The sequence below is a fragment of the Crotalus tigris genome, unplaced genomic scaffold, assembly GCF_016545835.1.
Source record: "Crotalus tigris isolate CLP2741 ecotype Arizona unplaced genomic scaffold, ASM1654583v1 scf7180000023719.973015, whole genome shotgun sequence".
Lineage (NCBI taxonomy): Eukaryota > Metazoa > Chordata > Lepidosauria > Squamata > Viperidae > Crotalus > Crotalus tigris.
Window position 1 is genome coordinate 552,460 of NW_024100138.1, and position 27,883 is coordinate 580,342.

Here is a 27,883-nt window from a genome sequence, read left to right on the forward strand (position 1 = left end):
TGCAACTGACATATTCCAAAACAACAGAAGTCTCTGAATGTTCTCTCAGTGTCAGTACAGACTACTGGATCTCATTGGATAAGTGTTAACATTCCAAAAGATTTTATGTTCACAGATGTATTTTGCATCAGCAGGAAGAAATCATATCATTATATTTCTTTAAAGATCCCTTTTAGGGCAAATATCCCTAAAAGGGATGGTTCCCATGAATGTAGACAGTGCGAGCTTCTTCTCAAAGAAATGTTCACATTTGAAAAGGTCTTACTCTTTGCCAATACCTTGTAAAATCAGAGATCACATCAACAAAACTTTCTTCCCTTCATGTATGTATGTCTTTGGTTATTCGGGTTTTCTCCCGTGTAAAATTGGAAGTGTCTTGGCAATGTTTCGACGAAGTCCCATTCGTCATCTTCAGGCTGGTGTTTTCAGCTTCGTGCTTCGAGGAGACTACACATTGCTCCTCGAAGCACGAAGCTGAAAACACCAGCCTGAAGATGACGAATGGGACTTCGTTGAAATGTCGCCAAGACACTTCCAATTTTACGCGGGAGAAAACCCAAATAACCAAAGACCTATATATATATTGGTAGTGATGGTGGGAGGCTTAATGAAGACTCAAGCAAATGTTGATATGCTAGTTGACATCCAGAAGGAAGGGGGAGATTAAAAAAAACATGCCTTATTATTTTATATTATTGACACCACTGCCAAAGGAAAAGGGCAAGTGAAGTTAATATTTTCACATTAGAGCAACAGGCCCTTCATAAATTATTAAAAGCCATACAATTTATTATCCTATCTGAGCTATAAAAAGTTATAAAAAATATGTAGCATCACAAGCCATTTTACTTAATTAATGATTTTATTTCTGAAGCCAGGATGTGTTGTGGTTTATAAATCCTTGTGCTAAATCCTAACACTTCCTTAAGACAGAGTGTTGGCTTTCACTAATCAACTGTTGCCTATGGGGCAGAGAGATTAATATATCCATGACTCCTGCAGGAAATACATTTATGCCAAGCTCCAACACTCTGCAGACCAAATGGTAACCTTTGCGCATAGAAAGAAATTATGTTTAAAAAAAGTGGGAAGGAAAGGAACTGAAACAGACTTTTACTTGAATGTGTTTTCTTATCCGTGTTCATACTTGTCTTGTGCTCTATCCATGAGCAGACAGAACAGGCAGGCAATGACAAGTCATTTAAAGATATTTATTTCTTTTTTAAAAAAAAAAACAAAAACAAGAGGGACAATTCAGAGTTATGGTCTTAATGGTAGATAAATTGATCCATCTTCCAATGCAATTACTTCCCAAACATACAAAAGCATGCATTCATCTCCCCGATCTTGTCTTCTAAATAGATAAATAAATGAAGTTCAAAACCAAAAGAAAGCTGGTAGATATACACAGTAAAGTATTTATTAAAGAGCTTCTGATGAGGATTTGGAAAAGAAGGCATTGTAAGATTGCCAATTTGCACTCTGGACAACTGCTCCTCATGAATAGACCATAACTGGAAGTCAAAGGATTTCAATTATGCTCACAGCTGTAATTTCAATCTATAACATGAGAACAACCAAATTTTACGGTACAGTCCTTTTATAGTTAAAGAATTATCACATTTTTTAAAATATAAGGAAAATATTCTATTTGGTGAATTATATTTTTTTCTGGGTTACAAAGGAATAAAGAAAGAAATAAAGATTTTAAGGATGAGGGAATTTTTAGAAAAAATATTAAAGAAGATTGGAAAAGATCTAAATGGACGTATCAGAGAAGACTACACAAAACAGATGCAATGAAAAACTTGAAATATACATTATATTATAATCTTAAATATAATTTTTATAAACTGCTGTATCATTGGTGTATGTTACCAGATAAATTGTCTAGAATGTATAAGGGCACTTCAAATTTAAAACCAAACTTTTTATCATGTAAAAAAGTTAGAAAATTCTGGGTTAAATACATATACTAGACGATTTTGAAGATTAATATACAATTGAAGCTGAAGTGTATGGACAAACAGTTGGAAATCATGGATTTTTTTAATATATTTTTTTTGTACATGGTATCTGCAATGAGACTGCTATATGCACAAAGATGAATAGCTGGTAAAATTGATAGAACTTGCTGAGATGGCTAAATTAATTCCTTTGATTAGAGGAAGGATAATATATACATTTACTGCAGACTGGAAAACCCTTACTGACTTTTTGCGTGAAACAGGATTTATGCTTTTGAAGATTAGATGGAACAGATTACAGAAAGAACAGAGTTAAGTTGTAACCATAGGGAAGAAGTAAACTTACGATTGTATTTATAACTGCTGTAAAATAAAATGGAAGCCACTTCTTTGTATCTTTTTTCTTTCTTTTCTGATTGTCCTTTAACTATTTCCTTTCATGCACTTTTAGCTTTTTCTTTGATTGCTTTCTCTTTTCTTTTCCTTATTTTATATTAGTTTGTGTTTATTTTTATTTTAAAAAAAGTTTTAAATAAATTTTGTGAAATAAAGGAAGGCATTGATTAAGTAGTAGAGCCAAGGCACAGAGATAAAACTGAATGTTTTGACCACTACCCACATTTTAGAGACAGTTATTTGGTTACCTTTTCAACAAAAGTAACTTGCAATACAAAAAACTCCAAGTGCTTAACTGTATTTTACTTAATACATTTGGTATCAATTTAAAAATATAAAACTGTCAATATTGCTTTAGTATTTTTATTGTAACTGTATTTTAAAGAGTTTTTGGATATATTTATTTAAAATGAATGGTAATTGAAAAAAAATATTGAAAACAAAAGATAAAATGGCTAAGCAAGTTAGTAGTTTCATCAAAACCTGCTATGCCAACAAATGTATTGAGAAGTAAAATGAATTAAAGGTTTTAGAGAAATAATTGAAACAATATCTTTATTCTACCAGTACTTAAAAGTGGCAGTACAAAGATTTGATAAGACTTCAGGATATGTTCTTCTTTAAAATAATTGAAAAACTAAGTCTAATAGACTCATCTGATCATTTGAATACATTTCATCTTTTTCATTTTAAAAGTTATTACACAGATATTGGCCCTTCCTTGGTCACTCAGCTTCCAAATTGTGAATTATCCTTTATTTTAAGGACAAAAGGATGGGTGATCTAGGGGATTATCTAGTACACAATTACAAGACAGGAAAATTTTTATCCTGAGATAATAATTCATTTTAAATATGGACATTGAATATGTCTGTTAAATGACAGAAACAAATGATTTCATTTTTAAAACAAAAACCACAAAGCAATAGGCAACATGTAACACAGAAAAACCTATTTATACATTACACCAATGTTCACTTCTTTATACAAAACAAATTTCTAGAAAATAAAAGATCCCATTGTTGGAACATAATAAAAGTAAAGTGCAGAATTGCTCTATTAATGCAGCACTTCAAAAACAGCTCCTGCAAGTTTGAACAAATGAAGTGCTTAGTTACAGGGAAGGCAATTACTAAGATTGGTGAACCAGAATTTAATACTATGATGCAATCTAGGGATTCTTTCTAGAGTTTTAAACTAAGAACTGTGTATTCAAATAGTTTTTAGGGATTTTTATTTTTAAAATGGAAAAATAAAATAAAATTTAAAAAAATGCATGGTATCCACTTTAAGAGGATGAGTGAATCAAAGTAACTAGATTGATTAGCATTAGATACCTAATTACATTTGTTAGGATATATCGTTTAATGACATAGTTATCTTTAATTGAAAGACTATATCATTAATGGAGTGGGAGCATACCAGATAGAACTAGCAAGTAAACATACTATTCTTAAATAGTTTGCTTAGAGATAAGAATTTTTATGACAGTGATGTATGTGATGTTTTAATACAAGAGCTATAGATAAAAATAAATCTGTACCTCATAAAGATCACGGGGCTGATAGTTTTACTTTAATTTTTGAAACTGATACTCTGACTTATCTTAGTGAAATGCTGTTAGGCAGATAGACAAATAGCATATTTCTGATATATTTATAAGAACATATTTTGTTTTGATTGAAGAAGTAAGCAAATGTTATAGATAAAAAGAGTCTGTATACCCAAAGGAAAATCTGTGGTTGAAATGTTTTGATTGAAGGGAATTGGTGATAGTTTATATGAAGATGTAATACAGTCAGCACAATGTCAACACTTGTAACAGGTTGGATTTGCACTTAAATTTTGGATATAATTACCTGGGTTGCCCATCATCCCATCTGTGTACAAATCATGCAGCAAATAACAATCCAGCTCACAATTTTACTCATGGCAGGATCTGTCCACAATAGCTATGGATTAAAGAAAATGTAGGTTTCATAGAGCCTGATGATTCCAGTGTTGCTTAAATGTTAGAGCAATTAAAATGACCGTGTACAACAAGTAAAAACAAACATTGAGAATGAGAAATCTATAGAAAAAAGTCTTTTAAGGCCTTTTAAACACATACTGCTAAAGCAATCTTGGTAAATTGAATGCCTGCTGTCATGAATGCAGCCAGAATCCTGATTAGTTGAAGTTGTTTGCTTACTCACAGATAGGGTGAATTGAAAGCTCTGCTCTTGCATTCAGATGCTTGAAACTATCTTTACATATTTAAGTAAATGATCAAAAAGTAAATGATCTATGGTTTGAATGAAGGTTTTATCCAACAGCTAGGGCTGTGGACTTGTGAGAAAGACTTGAAAATGTACTCACTAATTCACTAATGTGTGAATTCGAAAAAATCCTGTATTGGCTTTTCAAACAAAAACTCGCACCATGTGTACTTATTTCCTCCCTTTATTATTTTTACACATAGCTCAAGGCAGTGAACATATCTAATAATCCTTCATCTTTCTATTTTTCTGACAACAACCACCTTATGAGGTGGGCTGGGCTGAGAGACAGAGGCTGGCCCAAAGCCTCTCAACCAGCTAGCTTTCATACTTCGGGTGAGACTAGAATTCAGTCTCCACTTTTAGTAAAAAATAAAAAAATACAAATACAAAATCAGTCCTGGATTCAGATCAGCGAGATCACATTTACTGATGTGAATTTAATAAATCTGAAATTTGTTTTAAATAACTGGCAATGGGTTTAATAGCTTTCAGGAAGCCCAGTCTATTGTACCCTCCACTCCCTGACACCTAAGGAGAGAAACAGGGCTCACATTCTTTTAGTCTGATGTTTGTTAAAATTATAAACATACCTTAAAAGGTCTAAGGTAGGAAAAATCAAGAGTGATTGGTCAAATACTGAGTGAATCTGACAGAGCAGTAGCTCCGTGTTAACATAATGTCACCTGTGATTGTTGCCAGACATTTATATTCTGACAACCGGAATCAGACAACTGAGCAAAATTTTAAAGACTACCTTTAAAAAAAAAAAGTCTCTAAGAAGTGCTTACAGAAAGATTCTACACAGCACTGTGAACTTCGCAAACTTTTGTCCAGTCTTCCTGTTACTTATGCATGCGTCACATAAACATTTTTTTTTAGAACAGAAATAAATTACCATTCATTTGGACTTTTCTAAAGAGTGATTGCAAAGAACAACTATTCAGTAGGATTCCTGAGGTCTCTTAAGTATTATTAAGCCTCCAGAATTATTGCAAAGGCCCAGAACTACAAAGGTAAAGGAATGATTTCATCTGTATCTGATTTTAATCAAGCTTGGCTTACTGTTAAAAGGCTTGTTTAATGAAGACTGCATTTCCCTCCAGAGAGACTCAAACAGGCAGGCAACACGCTCTCAGCCAAGCAAGGCTTATTGCTGTAACAATAGCTAGAGGGTTGACCACAGAAATGTTTTCCTTTGAGTCTGCTTCTGATCATATATTGAATGGGGGGGGGGAAACAAGACAGGGAAGGAGGGGGAAAATTAAAGTATATAACCATTAGCATCAGAGTAGGCAGGGGAGGCCATTTATCCAGTTAAATTATAATCTGGAGCTGTTTGATTGTGTGGTTTTTTTTAATGTCGTCAATATAAACGAGTATCTACAGTTTGTTTCTAATTGTCATTTTTCTTTTCTTCCACACAAAACATTTTGGGCACAGTCATGTACAAAGGATCTATGCCTTGTGATTTCAATGAAAAAGGGGAAAAAAGGCCTTAAGAAAGGAAGCGCACCCTTCTGCCAAATCTGTAACAAACCAGGGACCCTGAGATTTGTGAATTTGTCTAGCTTGCCTTCCACTTTGGAGGCTGCAAATTATCACATTTGCCTTTTGAAACTGCCCATATGCTATTATTCCCATTTATGGCAAAGGGACATAGACAAAGGAATGCACATACTTTGTCAAAATCTTTTCCCAGAGAAACGTCCAATGAGATTACAGATGTGAGTGTAGTTCGCACAGTTGCTTGGGGTGGTGTGTTGATTCTGAACTCCTTCCAATTGCCAAAGGTACTCTGCCGATATTTAGAAGCAAAGTCCATTTTGACACATTTTGTTTAGTTAAGCAAGAGAAGCCCATTTTTAATAGAAACTCTGCTGCCAAAAATATAAACAAAGGAAAGGCTGATGAATATAAATATTTGAAAGGCAGCACGTTTTGCAATATCTAATAGCAACAGCCTTAAGAGTGCAGATGGAATCCTGGCTCATGGTGGGGAGGAAGCCACTGCAATATGCCTCCAAAAAAAGCATCAATAGCGAGTGAAATATTGTGAGATGAACTGAATGGATCATTTTGTAGGCAGCTGAAATGGACATTCTGCTCATTTCCAGTTTGCGAGGATATTACTTAAAGCATAAACCTCTTTAATTAAAGAGGAATCATTACGTTTACTCCAATTGCCTTCTCTGAGGTTGGTTTGCTAATAAGCAACGGGACAAGGGATGTGTGAAATGAATAGCTGAAGGAAAACTCCAATAGTCAAAGAAAGATCTAGAGGGTGAAGTTGGTTGATTAGACACCGTTTGTCATGAATGGGTCCACAGCACATTGAATCATAAATCCTAACTACCTTAGAAGATTAATTCTGAAGAAGGCACTCCTGGGTCATAGTATATATAAGCGTGTGCCTAATCTCAGAGAAATCAGGCTATTTTCTCACAGCAATTAAGGAGAGGTCTAGGGTTTCACCCACAGTGTATTTAAACACAGGATACAATTAAACCCCACAGTATTAATATCTTTGCTATGCAAGATTGTCTGGGAAATAGATTTTGCTGTCCTCTCAAATGGAAAGCAAAGCAAATGAAAGAGGATAACTGCAGTGGACATAATTATTCCTCTGAAACAAATAGTAGGTGTTCCTTTGAAACTGTTCACTGCCACATTCATGTGTTACAGTGTCTCAATACAGAAATTGGCAAGAATTTAATTTGGGTTTAGAGATAGGGAAAGCAGGTTTTCTTTCAAATATATCAAATATTAACTCATCTATTTCCATTCTTGCAACTACTAGAAAAATAATGTTTCAATGAAAGCTACCCATGACTAACAAAACAATATCTCTTTCTACTCTTGCACTCTGTAAAAGCAGAAAAAAGGGGAGATAACCGTAACATCCTATTAACTATGAAGAGTTTAGAAATATTTCTTTCTGCCATGTTGTCTAAAGATTTTATAGTTCCATGAGTAAAGACTGGGCAGTATGGCTCAAACAAAATGAATACAAATTTGAAACAGTGCTTGGAAGGAAGAGAATCAAATTTTCAGTTCTTCACAATATGTTATGGGTCGTGTATTGATCTGTTGCAGACAGATATTGTAGCAATTCAAGGTTTTTATTAAACAAGCTATCTCTTTCTTCGGATTTCGAAATAACCTAGTTGGTAGACTTCAGTTTTTATTTCTGATTGTTTTACTATCTTTCTTTCTTTCTTTCTTTCTTTCTTTCTTTCTTTCTTTCTTTCTTTCTTTCTTTCTTTCTTTCTTTCTTTCTTTCTATGTTAGATCTATAATACTCTTTACCAGAAATGAATATATTTTTGCTGGAAAACCACAACCAGTGATTTATTTATTCATTTCATTTATTTATTTCATTTATTCATTTCATTTATGGATGATTAACATTTATTCACAAAGAAAGGTATTGTGGAAAGTTGTGGGCCCAGACTTTCTATGTTGTTTCTTGTCAAGTGCTGAAATAACATACATAGATACATACATACATACATCAAATTCAGCAGCCCAATCATACAAATATTTACTTGAAATATAGAACATACTGCCATATAATTACATATAATTTGTAGCATAATTTTACACCAAGAAAGTGCACTGAATTTTCAGCAGTAATTTAGGAATGTATCCTTGTGACTGTTGTAGATCAGTTGAATTAGAACAAACTGATAAGAATTGATTAACCCTCAGCTACATTCTTGTCTGCAAAATTGCCATAATCCTGAATGGTACAACTCTTTAGTTGTATATCAGATTTTTTCAAGAAATGTACAACACTGCAGCTGTGGCTTTAAAACAAGACCAGTGATTTCTTTCTAATACCACAGCCTATTTAGACTTTTTGCTAACCTTTTAAAATGCAGCATTTTCCCCTCATATAAAAACATGCATTTAGTTGCTTACTAAAGACTTTTTTGCTTTTTTTTAAATGAAAGTCTGACCTTTTAAATGATTGTTTTTTTCAGCACTTTCAAGAGAGACCCTTTTCACCTACCATCTCTACATTTTAGATGTGCTGTAGTGAATGAACCTCTAACCTTTTCTGCAAAATGTGACTTGCTGCAGAATACCAAATCCCTTACTAATTTTAATTATGCTTATTAGTGCTTCCATGGGGGTGTGTGTGTGTGAAGGAAAGAGTTTTAGAATGATATTTGTTTTTAAAAAGTTTAACAAAAGAACATTACTCCAGTAGTGCAGGTTTAATATAGTCATTCTTATTTTACCTTCAATTTGCTCTGAAACAAATCAAAACTAAAGTTCCAATTTGGGTTCTAAGAGAGCTGAAAGATTACAGGCATTTTTTTCATGATCTGTACATTAACTCTTGTTTGTATAAGATTTTACTCGTCCTCCTGCAAGTATAAGACCAATTCTTTGTTTCTGCTTGCTGATACCATTGCTCAAGTAAGTTACTTGTTATGTTATTCCACTAGTAGTTGTGAAAGCACAGCTCATTTCTTTCATTTTTTTTTCCATGACAAATCAACACAAATTCTCAACACAAAAAATTCACAATTTTTTGGAAATGTTCAGTTTATCATTATACTGTTTAGTCTTTACATGGTGAGGGCATTGTTCATTCATTTGTTCATTATTCTAAGTTGAGAAAAAAAAATTAAGTTATAAATATGGACATAAGATCCTATATTTGTCCTCATACAATGTTTCATAATTTATGTATAGGAAATATTTTAGTGTGCTCTTTACTGGAACAATTTAATCTTTAAATTTATTTCAAGAGTTAGTGATAGGACAGGTTTCATCTTTTATCAAACACATCAATAACTTCTCTCTGAGTATAATGTGAACATAATATTTCTACTCATGTATTGCATTATCAGGTATATTATATTCATACACAAAACTAGTATGCATGCATATAAATGACCTTGTATCTTCACAGACCTGAGGAATCATACATAACAACTGTGATTGTATCCTGTGCTTGGAAAACAGACATAGTTGCTTTGTTGTCCTGATGACTTGAGATCTCTGCTCCTGCTGTCCACTGATAATGCAAATTTATGAAGCAGCTAAGATTACTAGAGAAGAAGAGCATTTTTGGAGATATTAGCTACTAGCTGGTAAAAAGTGGTAAAAGGCTGAGAATTGAATAGAGCTAACTTCATATTATTTCAATTTACCACTGATATCTAGCTGAGAACAGCAAAAGTTATTTATCAGTGGTAATTTCAATTTGTTTCTTAAGCAAGGTTCTTTAGTGTTCTGTGATTCAGGACCCAAGGAAAAGGCTAGGACTAGGCAAAATCTTGAGCGCTTGTATTGAGAATCTGCTGTGGTGTAGGTTGAAACAACCTTTGAAAAGTTATGATGATGATAAGGGTAAGAAATTCAAAGGAATGAGAAAGTGATGCACTGGCCAAAATAAAAATGTCTTATATTTTAAGCAATGCTTTCTATGAAAAATGTCTTACTTTACTTCTGAGATCATGAAGCGTTTCAGGTGTCAGATGCTAACTTTTATTCATGGCTCTGCAGCCCACTGGAATCCGATAGGTCCTGATGGTGAATGGAGGGCATGGTGTATTTCCCCAAACTGATTCAAGGAAAATATCTGATTGGCTCTGTATATCATTTAACTAAGACAAATAAGGCCAAATTGAATTCCTGTCAAGTCTTCAAAGTACCGCAGGGTGCTAATTTTGTGTACTAGTGACAAGCCTGGCAGCAAAGATGAGGACTTGATTCAAACCAAAATGTTACAGTTTACATTCCTATAAAGCTAAGTATTTGCAATGCAGTAAATGTATATATTTAGTGAGTGTTTTTGCATGATCTTTTTTACTAAGCCTTTTGAACTTGTACTCATGTCTTTCAATAGCAAAGGTCCAACAAAACAGAAAGGGCAGTTTCTTGGGCAGTTTCTCAAGGCTTGGTTAACTAGCATGTGCTTATTTCAGAGCGGCTGTGAGGGAGGAGTTACGGAATAAAATTCATCTGTGTGCATGGAGTCCACTCCAGTCACAGATGTGAGTGGTTAAACAGTACAAGCAAGGAGAGCAAATCCACACAACAATACTTCATTCACCAGAGAAATCTGCAGCGGATTACAGTTTCTCTATGGTTACGTCTGTTCTTAATTTACTGCTTTTATTCAGTTTTCAACCATAAATGAGCCCCTTATGAGGCATTCACTATGCAGAATTGACAACTCTTTTTATCTGCTTGAAAAATATTTTTGGATAATAATTTATGGTTAGGAAATATTTTAAGCAGCTTCAATAGTTACATTATATTCATTCAAAGCTTAATGATGCAGTGACTCCCCATTTTTATTTTTAAAGAAAAAAATCCAAGACAATCTAGTAATTTCACATATTTATAACAAAACATAGCTGCTTGGCTGAATAGGAAAACAATCTTTTAAAACACATATTTCATGGTACTGTAATATGTTTCCCCCCTCCTTCATCCAATATTTTGAAACATTACTTCTTATTAGAAAGCTTATTAGGAAATTTTAACAAATGTTTGTGTATGTGTGAAAAAAAACTATAAAAAGAAGTATTTATATTGCATGCAATTATGCTCTCTTCATGTATGCACTTATTGTTCACCTAAGTACATGTGTGAGTATATGTTTTTTATGTTCATAGGTTTTTGTTCTGATGTTTCAGAGTTGAATATTAATGCTTAAAGGCACAAGACAGGGGAACTATAGTATTTATTTATCAAATTAAAAAGTGAACAGAATAATATTATTTTCCTTACTTAAAGTTTAGATTGTAATTGTCTTATTCAATGACCTATTGCATGGAGCTAATTATTTTATATTTCAGGGGGGTTCATGTAGCAAACAGTATAAAATATATTAATTATCAAGTTGTATAAATCACTGTAACCTTAATAATTGGCTTTACTTTTGCCTTCTGTTGTGCAAACCCAGACTTAAAAAAAAATAAATTATGAAGTAGTAACCTGATATTAAACTCAGAACTTTGTATCATAATCCCAGGGTGGACCATAAAAAAAGTTATGGCAAGAAACAATTTTGGACCACTGCAAAGCCAAAGCAGTCCAGAAATTCAGATAACTGGTCTTAGTAGTTACAGAGATTGGATTTGGGTCTTTTCTATGAAACAGATGAGTTCTACCACTAGAGCTACAAAATTTCTTAAACTTGTAAATGGGCTCATAGGTGTAAAAGAGTGTTACAATTTCTGTTTATGATACTACAACTTCAGTGAAGCTATATGACCATGGTTTAGATTAATATAATTGGATAGATTACATTTTAATTTGCATGTTGAATTAGTAGGGCTCATTGGAAAGCTTGGCACTTGGATGCAAGTTCTGTTCTAGCAGGGAACTATCATGTTGATCAAGGCAACTACTTCCAGCAAATAATCCAGTACAATCATAGATTTTGTTAAATCTTGATTTCCTGTCAGCTTCAATATACATCCTTAGAGAGACACCCTCTATTGGTGGCATAATTGGTTACAAAAGAGAAAAGTCACTTCAGTGATATGGAACACTTTTATTAATTGAGACAATAGTGATGAGGCTGTATAAAGCCTTCCAAGATGGCAAATTCCCTTTTGTATTATTTTAGATTAATTTAAAGCACTGGCGTACAAACTTTATAACTTGATTCTTGGCAGAATATGAACATTTTCAGACTCATTGATAGTCAGGGAATCTTATGCTATGACAGAGGAAACTCCCAGAAGATAAACAAAGGAAAACACTTCAATGAGGTTCTTGCTGTGTTTTCCTCATTAGCAGCTAACGTGTCTTAAGCGGGGAACTATTGCTTTGGGACATGTTTTCCTGGTATTAGCAAAAAAAGACATTGTGTTTACTAGCAAACACACTTTATGATTTTTTTAAAAATATATATATATTTTCGTGAAGCCATAGGTAATCTGAATTTTTAAAAGTATAATGAAAAAAAATTAAGTAGTAGATTTCAAAAAATAAAATAAAAGGACATATATAGCTACTGTATTCAATTTTACTCCTATTCAGTTTCTTTAGCTTCCTTTAAAATGTTAACTCTTCTGATTTATGGTTTCCAGCTCTTCATTTCTTTCCAATGTATAGGTCTGATTTTGGGTAAAAAGATTTTTATGCTATGGATACTCATTGTTTCTTATTAGTTGATACACTGTGGTTATAAACAAGTGTTTCTTCCATTTATTAGCAGTTTCTCAGTTAGAATATAATACTCATGATACAATCCTAACCAAAATCCTCATAGTAATTAATAATATTAATAGATTATTATTAATTATAATTATAATATATTATGGTGGAACATATACTCTTCCCTTTTATCAATGACTTTAAATGGAATAAGTTGCCTGACCCTTACATACCTATTTTAATTCCTTTTCTAATGAGTGACAATCAAATTGCATTATTAAACCATTAGCAAAATTTGTTTTGTAATTATTAAATGAGTCAGCCCCCCAAAAGTAGACATTTCAATGCACCTCTACATGTTCCTATCAGTTGCCTTTCAGAATCATAGAAATCGAAGCTATGACTTTTATTCTCACTCAAACAAAGACCAACTCAGTCACAATTGTGCACATGCAACTAACAATTCTGAAGCACAAGGACATTTTAGGATCCCTTTCTCTAATGTTCAGTTTATCTTAAGAGGATTGGTGGAGGAGGGGGATTGTGAAGCCTAGAGAAGCAATGCAATCATTAACAACAACTGGAATGTCTATGGACATATTTCAACAACATGTTTATTGTGGCTAGAATTTTGAAGGCTTTGACAAGCTAGCATTGTGAAATGTGTGACATGGTGGGATTTAGTTTTCAACAGCAGCTGAGAGAATTCTCTATGTTTCATTTTCTCTTAAGCAAAAGGGATAAGAAATATTATTAAAAAAAAATTTATTGCTCAGCCTTGTACATATTGCTTGAGTTCCTAAGAACAAATGCTCTAGGCCACAATTGTATACAAATCTAGACATTTTACAATTTTATTAGAAATGAAATTTGTGTTTCCGTACTTCATGATGACAATTGAAGTTACTGATTAATATAATGCTATCTTGGACTCTCATTGATTTCATTTTTTTCTAACTCATCATCTGCTTGTCTATTTAAATCAAAATTTGAAATTATATTTCTTCAGTCATTATTACCTTTGGGGCCTAGCATTGTCATCCCCAATGATCTTGTGGAGACTAGCTTAAATACTATCCTTTCTTTATCTACAAAGAGTACGATAACCATTAATCTATTCTTAAACTATCCTAGGCATTCAAAAATAATTCTTATTTAGAGATTACTCTGCTCCATTCTTCTCAATTCCATGCATTTTCATTCTTACTGCTACACATATTACTCATCTACACACAGAGAGACTACGTTAGTCATATTACATACATAGTTACACATACTATTGTAAAAGGAATATGAATCCATTGATTATGCTTCAGTCAAGGCTTCTCAAATGTGATTTGTATCTACCTGGGAAGTAGATCACAACAAATTTGAGGCACAATCCTAAAGTTTAGTGGAAGGATAATCAAAAACATGTCTCCATTCTGCCTAGACAAACTTACAGCCAAGTCAAGATTTTTCACAGTTGCTGCTTTAAATAGCATACATCAATCTAAAATTAATGTAAAACAAGAAATAAGAGTAGGTAGAATTACACAAATTAAGCATGTTTATCTTTTCCCATTTTCCCAGTATTCTTTGTTTGTATGTAGAGGTTATCCTTTCAACCATATATACAGAACATATGATTTAGACCGCTTTATTATTGATTTCCAATGAAAAGGCATTATTTTAGGAAGTTACAAAATTATATTATATAAACTGAACAACTGAAAAGGCTACATGTATTTCTTTCTTTCTAATACAACCCTCTCCCCCAAAAAATCATTAATTTTATTATTGGGGATCACACCATCACAAAGTTTGTAAAATCCTGGATTAAGTCATTTTTACCAGAACGTTTACAAGTACATCACTAATCTAAACACTCTTCCTTTCAGGATAATTTGTCTAGTTGGCCTGGTGCATGGAACAGCTTTCTATTCAAATAAAATTCCTATTATACTCTTGACTACTTACTATTATCTCATTCACTTTTCACTTCTCTAGCCATGACATATTTTAATGGCTTACAACAATAACAGATAAAAACATATAAAATATTATAAGAGCAGTTTGAATCTCTATAAAACAGTTCAAGCTGAAAAAAAAATCTGGCTAAGGAAAGGCAAAACAGCTTTTAGGGGAATTCATTTTTATTTGGAGAATACAACAGAAGCTCTCTTTCTATAGACTAACAATCAGAAAATGAAATCATTTTTAAAGGACTTCTGCTACTGATCTAATCTCTGGACAAGTTCATAGTAAAGTAGCCATGCCTAGCTAGTAAATAAATTGGAATTTCAGGGTCTCTCAATTAGATTTCTTTACATCATTCTTGCCATACACTATTAACTCTAGCACTTTGTATCATACAGGGTATTCTAAGTCTTTGCAATTATTCAGTTTCTCTACCTAATTATTGAATCACCCATGACTGTACAAACTGATATGGAATTAAAAGTGCAATAATTATAAGCCCTATAAGAATGAACAATAGAAGTGTTTTTTATTACTTTTTGCATGTCAATAATGTGCTAAAGGAGGAATTTCACTCATGATGTTAATCATGCATAATCAAAATGAAAGATTAAGTCATGATTGGATAGGAGTTTGAATTAAAACGATTTGAGAGTTATTTGACCCTGTTCAGCTCTATACAGCTGAGAATGTCAAACCTACTAGATGCATTTTATGAAACTGATTTTGAATTTTGTTAACATTACCAGAGAATAGGAATTTACAAAGGTAAAAATATATATTAAACACTGTATTTTCTGTATTTTGTGTCATTATTAATAATTTAATAGTAGCAATGTACTGCTTTTGACATGAATTGCATCTGTTTTAATGATTATAAAGGCACCCAGACTCATTCCCACTCTCCAAATTATATCCTTCCATACTTGAGAAGAAATAGGTTCCTGAATGTACACTGGATTCAGGACAACAAAGGGTAGAGTTCTTATCTCAAGAGCACTTAAAAAGACTTAAGAATAGTTAATAATTCTATTAGTTCAAGGTTGACTCCAAATTTCCATTCAAAAAGGCCTGTATCAAAATGCTTAATTCAAAAGGATTTATGACACTAAATTGAAGGGAGGGAGTGTTTTATCTGGAATCCCACATTATGACACTGCAAACTTCCAGAACTCAGCTATCTATTGTACTTGTACATCTATCATTATATTTGTCATAATTGACTAGGAAAATGTTCAAGGTTTCTACTTAATCGGAGATTTATATGTACATAGGATTATGATAATGTCAGGCTAGATGAAAGACATAAAGTAAATTGAATAGCAGCATATTCTGTATAACTGAGCTACAATTAATAGAAAAAATACAGTAAGTAGCGATAGTGTTGAGTTTATCTTAACCACAGATTAACATCTTCAGGGTAGAAAAATACTGGTTAGTTATTAACAGGAGAATTTATGACAAAAATCTTTGAGTGCTAGAACCTACAGTTCCAAATAAATGTATCAATGTAATGAACATAAAGCATGTAGGGAATCTTACAATTGACATATTTCAAATGCCCTCGCTTCTGTATTGCTTTGGTAAGAAGTTGTCCCTTTTATTAATTTTGTATGGTTGGAGTAGGATTCATTCCACAACTTAGTAGAATCAGGTTATTTCCATTTCAGCAAATTAGTTTCTCGAGAGAAAGTAGTGCATTCAGGGGAAGTCATCATATACTTCTGCCAAGCTATATGGTAGACTATGTATAGCATATTATTGCAATATGGCACTATAACCATAATAAGTATGGTACTTTTCTAACAACTACAGTGAAAATATTGAATAAGGCTTGAATAAGGTTAAAGAACTGATGTCAGATGTTATGAATGGAATTTGCTCTCACTATGAACTTTGTAGGAGTGTGCAGAAGCGAAGCATTTTTTTCCTTTCACAAAGGAGTGTGGGTTCCTTCCTACTATAAGCAAAATGGCTACATTGCTTTGCTTGTTCTGTTTCTTCCCACAATAATCGTAGCTAAAAGAGGCCTTTGAGGATGCTACACATTCACAGCTACTGGAACTACTGGTTGAAGTTTCACGATGATGCAAACTATCCTGTCAAGAAGGATCAAACTACCATTTTGTTTTAGTAGGAATCATTATATTGCTGCTGCTGTGTTGTGTATCAAATATTTTTTTTTTACTAAACAATTATATACATGTAGCTTTGTGGTTTGTGTTCAACTGCTGTTTCCCTGCATGTATAGCTGATTTCTCTAATAATAAAGATTACCTCACATTCTTTCTATCAAATCATGCTTTGGGGCAAGGACCATTTTAGAGTTACCTTCAGTTCAGGTAAATTCTGCATTTGCAACATATTAATTGTACAATTATTGTAAGAGCCATGGTAGCGCACTAGTTAGAATGCAGTATTGCAGGCTAATTCTCCTGACTGGCAAGAGTTTGATTCTCACCCGCTCAAGGTTGACTCAGCCTTCCATCATTCTGAGGTCAGTAAAATGAGAATCTAGGTTGTCGTGGGCAATATGCTGACTCTGTAAACCACTTAGAGAGGGCTGTAAAGCACTGTGAAGCAGTATATAAATCTAGGTGCTATTGCTATTGCTATTAAAGAATATTGAACTGTTTTCAAAATCTGCAACAGTTAAATCAGTAGCACATATCTTAAAGTACTAGGATTCAACAATAACTCTAGAGAAGACCTGCATATTTTATGCCCATGGACCACTTTTGGACCTGTGGACTGTTCCACTCTGGCATACAGCAGTGGGTTGGTGGGGGGATTGGGCATTGGTATCAGGGATGGGGCAACACCATATGGGGGCAGGATGTTGGCAGGAGGGAGTGGGTGACATCAGTCGGGGCGGGGCATTGGTGGGGCAGCAGCAGCCCTCCATGAGAGTTTCAATTTCTCATATGGCCTCTTGGGAAAATTAATTGCCCGTCCCTGTTCTAGTGGTAAGATCTTAATTGGCTTAATTCTCTACAAAGGGGACACTTTTCTTTATACTATCATTGGAATCATGAGGTATAAAATGGAAGTTATATAGGTTGAAGTCCAGGTCTCAAATTATTCATTTCCAATTATATTAAAGATCTCTCCATATCCCGATATATGGAAAGCTAAAACAGTAGTAACTAGAAAGAAGCGTTGTAATCATTAGTTACACAAATGATGCAAACTTGCTTGCAAAATCTGATTATTGTAATAGGAAAGATACCTGAGAGAGCAAAATTAGGAAAGATGCTGGATGAGGAAGGTTGCTTGGTGTTCTAAATTTGACTTGATAAATAAAACTGAAAATTATAATTTCTGCTGTACCATCTTCTGTTCCAGAAATTTGAAGACTTGCTGTTTCCTGGTGCCAAAGGGGAGGGAAAAAAAGAAAAGAAAAAGTGTCATTTATTTAGTGAATACTTTTTAAATATTACATTTAAAATAATTCTAATAATAAATTCAGATGTTTATGCTTAAATTAGATTGTCAAGAGCCTCCATTTTTTCTATCAATATTATCCACTCAATAGTGAGTCAGTTTTTAAAAATTGTTAGTAGTGTGGAAAGAAATCAGCATTTATCTTCTTTTAGATCCTTTTCTTTTGCTTAATATAGGCTTGATCTACAAATTTTAATGGAGTTTTTTTAAAAAGCCTTTGCATTCTGTCTGGTCAGGCTGCTAAAACCCATTTTAAATGTTGATGGCCCTCAGGAATTTTTTCCCCTCCTTTTCTTTTTGTGAATTCCCTTGTATGCAGCAGATGTAATTAATGGAAAGCAATTTGCTGATATCTTTTCACACTTCCTTTGTGGAAAAGTACAAAACTAATCTCCCCAAACAAAATGCAAAACAACAGTTGAAAGTCTGTCCTTTAACCTTTCAATGAATTTTAAAAATGCCTATTGGAGATGCACATTAATAATGGCTGTTAAGCTCAGGGGAATACTTTATATTCATCAGGCAGGCAGGTTCGTGTCTTCTGCTGTACTGCAGTGGCTTTCTCTATTCCAAAAACAGTATGGGGGAAGGATGATAAGTACTACTTGGTAATTAAAAATGTTACTAGAATTGTTACTGAGAAAACACCTAATACTAAGAATGTTTCTGGGATGAAAAGTCACCATACTAAAATTCAAGAAAGATGTCCAAAAGATGGGCTCTGCACGCACAATCCAAAACAACAACTTATATGCGATGGCACATTGTTTTCAGTGTATGGACTCTCTCATCAAATGCTGGTTTTCTTCCAAGTATAAATAGCAATCAGACAAAATTAAAGAATTCAATACGAAAATGGATCAGAATGATACAAAGCAAGGAATGATCCTGGATCACATTAGGAAACACTATAAAAAATGGAAAATTGGGAATTTATCTGTTTTCAAAAGTAGCTCTAAAATATTTTACACAAAGTGCTGGAATTAAAATAGCCTGTATGATAATGTTGTGATTAAAGCTATGAGCAATTTATAATGTGGTAGTCTGATTATTGCACCTCAAAAAGTATAACATTGTGGTAGTCTGATCATTTCACCTACCGTAATTTTCACCAGAGAGTGGAAAATTAAAGGTACTGAATATCTTTTCCTTGAGGATTGGGGATTTTCATTTGGGAATGAATGGCTGCTAGCACTATTGTTCATTTTGTACTGTGTAATTGTTTAGGCTTTTCTTCCTTTTTTTCTTGAAAAAAAAAAAGCCATGTGACTGGAAAAGTAGAAGCTGACATCATTTTGTGACTGAAGCAAGTTGATTGTGCTATGCAAGCCTTGTCTGGAAGGATTCTTTACAGCAAGAACTGTGAAATCAATTCAGATGTAGGCCTTACCATTGGAGTGGGGTCAGGATGGTGAGCACAATAAATGTCAGAGTATTGGGAGTATAGTAAGATAAAGTATATAGTAAGTAGAGAAACATGTGATTCTCAAAATGTCATAATCTGATCACATTTCTACTGATGTTAAGATCAGACTGAATGGATATAAATGTATATGGCATATAATCGAATGAACTCAAAACAGCATAAACATATTTGTGAAAAATAAAGTAGGGTTTGGCTGGGGAGCTTGCAAATGGTGCAAACTTTTTTTTTTTTTTTAAAAAAAACCTAAATCTGTTTTTAAAAAAGAAAGGAGAAAATATGCCAGAAAAACATAATTCATGAAATTTCACAAATTTCATGTCTGGACTTCCATATCTCATGTAAAAACATTTTCTGAGATTTTAACCTTTTTTAAATTGTTATTTAAATTAGGAGTTCCTTGTGGATTATTGTCAGATTTTATGGTCCAGCCTCTGAGAGAGACAGTGATAAATTGCTTAAAATTATGAAGCAGTTTCAGTGGAATGTGGATATGAGTTACCTCCATTTTAGCTTTTTATATTTCAGGTCCCACTAACTACTCCTTTGACTTTTCTACTTTAAAATGTAAGATGCACACTTGCTTTGCTGTATAGGTACCCTTGCATACATCAATTAATGAGAGTGTCATCTATTGAAGCTTTTATCCCATAAAAAATAAATAACTCACAAGATTCTTGGCTCTTTTTGTATACATAAATGTATGCCGTCTTTTTTTTAGTACAGCAAGAAATTCCACAGAATATTTAAAAAAATCATTATTTTGCTGGGTAGCTAGAACTTCTGAAGTTAATAATTATGTTTAGATTTTGTTCTTTGTGTTATTACAAATTATAGCAAAAAAAATAAAATAAAACAATAGTCTGAGTTTTAGCAAAAGAGAAAGTCAGGTTTAAATTTTACTTCATCTGCATTTCTGTGTGGTATATTTACTATATTCGTCTTCTTGTGCCATATCCGTTATCGGACGTTGGTGATCATGTTGGCGATCCTGTTTTTATCAGTAGCCACTCGAAAAAGTGCTGCTGAGTTTTGTCCAAACCAGTCCCTTAGATTTTGAAGCCATTATGTTCTTCTTCTGCCTAGACCTCGCTTGCCTTCAATCTTAAGGATTAAATGGAGTATGCCATATTTTTATGGGTGTCGCATCACATGTCTGAAATATTCTAATTTTTGTTTTTTAATTGTTTTGATGATTTCCCCTGGCTTTCGCAGGTGGCTTATCACCTCCTCATTTACTATATGGAATGAAGTTATGTTCAAAACCACCATTTTTTATTCTGAAGTACAAATTCTACAACTGTTCCAACTACTTCTTAGTATGAAAGTTTAAGAAAAATAATTTGACTGTATTAATAGATATATTTAAATATAACAGTTTTATGATAAAAATCCAAAATGTTAAGGTGTGTCATTTCATTCTCTCACAATGTTAATATGTATATGCATACTTGTCAGAATAAGGCTGTTATTCCTTGCATAGAAATGTACTTCTAATACATATCTTGCATGTTTGTATACCAAGAAAAGAGAATAGCAGTATAATAAATTTATGGCATCTTCAACTACCACTTTACATGCCTAATTACTCATCCCAACTGCTTTAACTTATTCTAATGTTCACACTGTAGTAAATGTGGGCAATTTTGGAAAAAAAAAAGAACTTTCTCAGTTATCTGACATTGGAATTCCTTGAGGGATAACTTCCTGATTAAGTATCACATCTATTAAGCTGACTTGTGCTGAATGGACAATTAGTATATTCTCTGACAATGAAGTGCAGGTTATGTGTCTAATCACAGAAAGCAATTAAAGCATGTGCACACAGTACAATATAAAAGAGAACTTGCAAACAGAGAGGAAATTATCAACACAGCAGATGCAAAAGTGAAATTCTTCATCTACCCTTCTTTAGAGTTTTTATTCTGATTGCCTGGCACTGCCCTATTATTTGCATTTCTGTAAAATATACAAATAATAGTTGCACAGAAGGATAGCCAGCCACCTATCAAATGGATTTAGGACTTTTCAGCAATATACAACGTGCAGCAACAATAGGGCCCAAAATTTATGTTGCTAAATGAGAAATTTGTTAGATGAGTTTTGCTTCATTTTACGGCTTCTTTTGGCCACATTTGTTAAATGAATCACTGAAGTTGTTAAGTTAGTAACACAGTTAAGTGAATCTGGTTTCCCCATTGATTTTGCTTGTTAGAAGGTCACAAAAAGAGATCACATGACTCCAGGACACTGCAACCACTATAAATGTGAGTCAGTTGCCAAGCAACCAAATGTAAATCACATGATTTACATAGGGATGCTGCAACGGTCATAAGTGTGAAAAATGGTCATAAGTCTTTTTTTTCAGTGCGGGTATAACTTCAAATGGTCACTAAGTGAACTGTTGTAAGTCAAGGACTACCTATACTAACTTTTTATAGCTGAGCTGAATATTTTAGGATGGAGAGATCACAAAAACATATATAATTGAAAAGCCTTTGACCAAGTGAATTGGCAGTTTATGCTGTGTTTAATCAAGGAGATGAATTTTGGACAAAATATATTACAAGTATTATCCAATATATATCAAAAACAGACTGCTCAAATTATTGTAAATGGGGGTTTGTCAGAGGCTTTTGTAATAGAAAAAGGAACAAGACAGGGATGCCCGTGTCTCCGTTATTGTTTGTTTTAACACTGGAAATTTTGTTGATTAAAATTCGGGAGTCTCAAGAAATAAAAGGAATAGAAATTAATAAAAAAGAATATAAATTAAGAGCCTTTGCAGATGACTTGGTTGTTACTTTGTCTCAACCTGTTTCTTCGGTGGTGAAATTATTACAATTGATTCAACAATATGGACGTGTTTCTGGCTTTAAAATTAATAATAATAAGACCAAAATATTAGCTAAAAACATGACTAATGGTGATAAACAGGCTCTAGTTAACTTAACAGACTTTGAAATTGTTGATAAGGTAAAATATTTGGGGGTTACATTATCTGCTTCTAATGTAAAATTGTATAAAAATAATTATGAAAAGCTGTGGATGGAGGTACAGAAGGATTTAAAAAACTGGAATAATTTACAGTTATCCCTTATGGGCAGAATTGCAGTTATTAAAATGAATGTCCTGCCAAAGTTTATTTTTTTGTTCCAAATGTTACCTATCTTAAAGAACGAACGTAATTTAGATGAATGGCAAAAAGGTATTAATAAATTTGTTTGGGCAGGGAAAAAACAAGGGTGAAACTTAAAATAATGCAAGATTTTCGTGAGAGAGGTGGACTCAAGGTACCAAATATGAAATTGTATTATGATGCTGTAGTATTGACCTTGATTAGCGACTGGGTGAATTTAACAAATACAGAAATACTTCATTTGGAAGGCTGGGACCTATTTTTTGGATGGCATGCCTATTTAATATTTAATAAAAAAGTGGATTGGGTTTTTAAGTCTCATATTATAAGAAACTCTTTGCTAAGAGTGTGGAGAAAGTATTATAAAGTGACTTCAAAATACCATTATGGGCTATACCTCGGCATGCCATAGAAGGTATAAGGAAAGGGGTAAATATGGACAAGGTCTCTTACGTACAGTTATTAAGATGGGATGGCCAGACTGGCAGTTAAAATCTTTGGAAGAATTAACACATGAAAACTTAACTTATTCATGGTTCCAATATAGACAAATAGTGGATAGATGGAAGATGGATTGTAAAATGGGCTGGCTTAGAGAAGATGAAATTTTTTTAAAACAAGTAAGAGATCAAAGGCCAACCCATATTAAGAGAGTTTATGGGGTTTTAGTGGAATTAGATTCAGAACTTGAACTAGTTAAGGATTGTATGATTAAATGGGCACAGAATATTGGTGAAACGATTTCAATGGATACTTGGGAACTTATTTGGATAAGAAATGTTAAATTCACACAAGCGCAAAATTTAAGAGAGAATTTTTATAAGATGTTTTATAGATGGCACCTTGACCCAAAGAAAATGTCCATTATGTACCCTAATCTACAGCCGAAATGCTGGAGATGCGGATATTTGGATGCTACCTATTACCATATTTGGTGGACGTGTAAGCATATAAAAGCTTTTTGGATTAAGATATGGTGGAATATTCAAAGAATTTTTAAAAGGAGGGTAAAATTTACTCCGCAATTATTTTTACTAGGTATTGTTATTGACTGTGATGCTAAGGAGGTTATATTGATGTTAAATTTGATTACAGCCGCTAGGTTGTTAATAGGACAATATTGGAAGAAGGAATCTTTGCCTACTTTACAAGAATGGTTTCATAAAGTTTCGTATTTGGCAGAAATGGCAAAGATTTCGGCTTTCTTAAAGGAGCAATCTCAAGAAAAAATTTTTGCGGTATGGGAAAAATGGATAAATTTTATACAACATAATTTGATATGGAAAAATATTATTTAGCCTTTTTATAATTTGTAATGATTGTTTTTTCTTTCTTTCTTTCTTCTTTTTCTTTTTTATATATATACATTTTTTATGTATTATTATTTATATATATATTTTTTTTATATATATATATGCTTTATTCTTCGTCTACTTTCTTCTTTCTTCTTTCTCTCTCTCTCTTCTCTTTTTATTTTTTTTTTCTTTTTTAGTATATATTATTCATTTTAAAGTTTATGTTTTGTATATTATTATTATATATATTATTACTGTGATTTTTATTATTATTATTAATTATTTTATAAATTGCAAATGTTATTTTTAAAATATTTGTTAAATAATCCTATATTCAGTTCTGGGAAGTCGGGGGGGGGGTGGGGTGGTTGGGGAGGGGGGGGTGGATTTTTATTTGTAAAACTTTTGAAAAATTTCAATTAAAAAAAAAAAAACATATATAATTGAATCTACTAAAGTTGAGATTGTGTTGTTGTTGTTAATTGCGAAGTCGTGTCCGACCCATCGCGACCCCATGGACAACGTTCCTCCAGGTCTTCCTGTCCTCTACCATCTTCTGGAGTCCATTTAAGTTCATACCTACTGCTTCAGTGACTCCATCCAGCCATCTCATTCTCTGTCGTCCCCTTCTTCTATTGCCCTCAATCTTTCCCAGCATTAGGCCCTTCTCCAGTGAGTCCTTCCTTCTCATTAGGTGGCCAAAGTATTTGAGTTTCAACTTTAGGATCTGGCCTTCTAAAGAGCAGTTGGGGTTGATCTCTTCTAGGACTGACCGGTTTGAGCGCCTTGCAGTCCAGGGGACTCGCAGGAGTCTTCTCCAGCACCATAGTTCAAAGGCCTCAATTCTTTTGTGCTCAGCCTTTCTTATGGCCCAACTTTCAAGATTGTGTTAGAATTACTCAAACACTACATATAAATGAACTCAATATTTGAGAAACTGTAGTGTAATCCAATAATATTACCTGGCTGTCTTTTAGTCAGCTATTTACATTTAGCCAGACCATGAATATTTTGGAGAGCTGAAGTGCCAGTTTTCATGGAATATGAAATAAATAGGAATAAAATGTATCGTGAAATTCCTAGAAGAGTTTACTTCACTACTGTAAACTACAACTGTTTTTTTACTTCCTAGGTTTCAGTAGGAAAAATATAGCCCAGAAAATAGCAATGACACTGTAAATGATACAATGAATACAGAAACACAATAATCATTATGCCTGATACATCAATGGAAAGTTGAAAATACTTTGCAGTTTAATTAGTTTAATTATTAAAAGAACCAGTGAGAGTAACTATTCTATAGCATAACATTTGAAAGCGATATTGTTGTGCTGTTTTGCAGATTGTTTGAATTATCTGTCCCATTCTTAATTGAGGAGATTACTCAACAAAACCCAATGTTCACTCAACAAAATTTATGAAATATGTTGTGGATTACCAATATCATCAGTTAAACCTGTTTCAAATTTATTGCTTTCATTCAAGTTAAATTATAAAAGAGTCCATTTGTACTACCACATGTATGTACATGAATTCAGCTTTCATCATTTCCAACAAGTTTAATCCAGTAATTTATGGTTTTGACACAGTTTTGGGGGGAATCTGTTCAAGAAACACAGACAGCTTGATAGAAGGGTTAGACTGGATTAATGTGCTATGTGCCAAGTTTCAAAGCAGCCCATTAAAACTGTTTGTATAAAGAAAAAAAAATGGGTAGGATTTTTAACAATCTGTATTTTCTTAAGTTTCTAATCATTTTATTCACTTTAGCAAAAAAGATGGAGTTATGATAGAAAATGAACTTCATTATTAGAAAAAAAAAGTTAGAAAACCAAATAAGCAGAACTGTCTTTCCTTTGTGCTCAGCAGGAAATAAGGCTGTTCAAATTACAATGTTCTGATGTCTGAAGAGTTAAGTGTGTACTAACTTATTTTGCAAATTATCTTTCTTTTAAAACTTTTCAATTTATATCCATTAAGAAAACCCCTATATAGCTCAGCAGACAAAGGAAAATGAAATGCAAAACACTTATATTTTTCCTCACAGGTGGAGAATACCAATTTAAGTTCAAGGGAAATTAGGTCAAGATGACTGAAATATTCAAAACAAAACAAAAGCCAGGCATCATCTGATGCCTTCTATATACACATGAAAATCCAAAAAATGTCTATTTTTCTATTCTGTTCTTTTAAAAAAGTTCTAATCACACAACTTTAACACTACAAAGTAGCATATCACTCTTTCATCCCATCTTTAGCCAGCAGGAGGAATGAAACATGTAGTTTGGCAACATCTATGGCAGGGGTGACATGAGGAAAACGTGCCCACCTCATTGCCGGCAATGTAGAAAAAGTTCCGATATGCCACACGACATCATATGATGTCACGAGTTTGATATGTCTGATCTATGGAATAGATTAAAAAACGGGCTTTAATACAGGGATCTTCAAATTTGGCCCTTTTATGACATGTGGACTTCAACTCCCAGAATTCCTCAGCCAACAAATCCTGGATTACATCAAAATGCAAACATTTTCATGTTTTACACAGTCAGGAATCCTGCTAAATTGTTCAAAGCAATATGAAGAGTTTGGCAATTCACCTAATTAAAAAAAGTACTAATCATTTCATCTTTAATTTTTAATATCCATAAAGAGGAATTTTCCAAAGCATATGTTGGTAAAGGTTTACAGGAATGAGGGACAATAATGCAAAGTGCTTATATGGACAGACTCCTCCAATTAATGTGGTAAGAGTACTTCAAGTTGCATTTTATAAAGTCTTCAGTAGTAAATTAAACAGTTCTGTGTTGTTCAGTAAAAACCTCTTCTTGTATCCTCCTACAGGCAGGAGTAACCCAAACCTTTGAAAAATAATGTTTTTGTTTCCCAAGATGTTTGATTCAAACTGGAACTCCTCAACCTTCTTACCTTGTAGTTCTTATCAAAGTTATATGACCTTGAACATATATATTTCAGTCTAACAAGACAGGAAATGTGAATAGTGTTGCTTCCAGAGATACTGAGTAGAATCGTATTTGGCTAGTTACATTCAAGCATGTGATTCAAGACATACATAATTAGAAGTCTCCCAATTTTAATTACTATAGGCTTTCTTGAGCTTTGGAGAGATGTAAGTATCATTTGCACATAAAAACAAATGGCCTGAAAGAAATACAATAGGACCTGTACTAGTAAGAAAATCCCAACAGTATTTCAATTCTTATAACCACACACTGGGGTTGGTTTTTATGTTTCCATAATATAAAATGTTATTCTGAATATCTTCAGTGCACAAAGAAAATAATTTTCCTCCTTCCATTTGCATACTATATTACATAGTCTCTCTCTCTCTCTCTCTCTCTCTCTCTCTCTCTCTCTCTCTCTCTCTCTCTCTCTCTCTCTGTGTGTGTTTACTTCTGCATTTACAATTTTCTGCCAAGATGACCTGTACTGCTAAAAATTCTAAAACAACACAATAATGATTTTTAAAGCAAAGCTCACACCATGGTTTTTGCCAAACACGGCAAGGAGGAAACATTTATCAAAGTTCCAACTTCCAACCCTTTGGGTTTTTTTTTCATTTATTTTATTTTTTCCTGTGTTCGTATTGTCCCTAATCGGTTCAGATTTGTAATTGGAAAGGCAAAGAGCTTTGTGTTTGCCTTTGTAACATATTATGTCAAGAACATCTTATGCCTAAGCAAGAGGAAGATCTAACTTGTAGAAAAAAATAAAGCACTGTAGCCAAGTCAAGGACTGTGAGAGGCAGATATGCTGGAAGGATTTATGTGCTGAAACTATCTGAGATTAAATGTCTTCTCTATAAATTCCACACTCCCCCCCCCCCTTCTGCCAGGTCTGATCAT

The 27,883-nt window shown here is 33.3% G+C and overlaps 1 protein-coding gene across 1 annotated transcript in view; it reads right to left on the reverse strand.

The window, feature by feature from the left end:
• Positions 1 to 27,883, reverse strand: part of ADGRL2 (adhesion G protein-coupled receptor L2) — a 690,605-nt gene that overhangs the window by 376,983 nt on the left and 285,739 nt on the right. The window contains exon 3 of the mRNA XM_039321043.1: positions 17,943 to 18,080. The gene's annotated coding sequence lies outside the window, so the exon portion shown is untranslated. The remainder of the gene's footprint in view (positions 1 to 17,942; positions 18,081 to 27,883) is intronic.